This window comes from Haemaphysalis longicornis, unplaced genomic scaffold, assembly GCF_048455015.1.
Source record: "Haemaphysalis longicornis isolate Haplotype H1 unplaced genomic scaffold, Haemaphysalis longicornis Haplotype H1 scaffold_17, whole genome shotgun sequence".
Classification (NCBI taxonomy): Eukaryota; Metazoa; Arthropoda; class Arachnida; order Ixodida; family Ixodidae; genus Haemaphysalis; species Haemaphysalis longicornis.
In genome coordinates, this window is record NW_027526276.1 from 6,149,425 (window position 1) to 6,150,652 (window position 1,228).

The window sequence follows — 1,228 nt, forward strand, 5'->3', positions numbered from 1 at the left end:
TGCAATTATAACACTTTCCTGCGATATTCGTCCTGTGACAGGAATTGAGGGTGTAATAACCAACGACGCGTTTCTATTGAGAAAGTACCCGGAAAGTCACCGGGTACAGCTTCTGCCGCGCGGCTGCAGGCACGGAGCAGCGCGAGCCGCCCGATGCCTTCTTTTGTGCGGTGGCGGCTCACGTGGTAGCGTTTGTCTCAAAATTAAATATGTAAAATTTAAAATATGTAAAGTAAAATTTCCAACTATAGGTGCAAGGGCCCAAAGACGACTTACCTAATCAACTCCCATATACTAGGAAAAGAATTTTTATTTTCTCTTGTAACAAAAGGAAGTACAAAACACTCGTGGTTACGCTTTTCCACGTTTACATACTCGGTCCGTCCGTTACACTGCAGGACGACATCTCTCCTTGCTATTAACAAAGCAGATACGAAATGAGTGAAAAACTAACATTGCATGAACACGAATGCAAATGACGTACACTTCTTGGTACATAAATTGTGCACTGAGAGGACAGCCTGTGTCCTGGGAGGGGGGGGAACTACTCCCCCACCCCAAGCACCAGCTCCCTTTACACAAGACGTTTCATTTACTCGGGTCTCCCTTGCTACATACGCAACTTCAAAACATTCAAATGCAAAAACAAATACAAAAGAAACCGACCATTGGTTTGTTGACTGTACCACATACACTTATTTGGCCCACCTTCCCATTTGGGGCCCCAAAACTTATTGGATACTCTGAACACGACCTCTGTTTACATAATGCAATAGGAACTGCCTTTGGCAGTAGCAACACAATCACGCGGTTTACATCCGCACCACATGGCTTACACCTGTAAAAACGCAAGTAAGCGGCTTACATTTGCGAGCCCGCTCACTTTGTAGTAGAGTCAGGCGCAAAGTGCACAGGTGCGGGAGGAGAGTCTCCCCTGCCCGAGGCGCCTGCGCCTTTTCAAAGCCTCCCCTTATGTTCCCGTAAACGTGACCCGTACGTTATTGGGGTGCAACTCAAGTGCACTCACATTTATGATCCTCCCGTTATTTCCCTGAAATGTAGCCCATGTATTGGAGTGCGGCTCAGGCACATCCACTTTTATAAGCCTCCTTTTATGCTCCCGTGAAGCGTAACCCGTGTATTGGAGTGCAGCTCAAGTGCACTCGCCCGTTTTGAACCTCAATGAATCGACAAGACCATTTTCTCAAGAATTCTTCTTCCCCTAAGA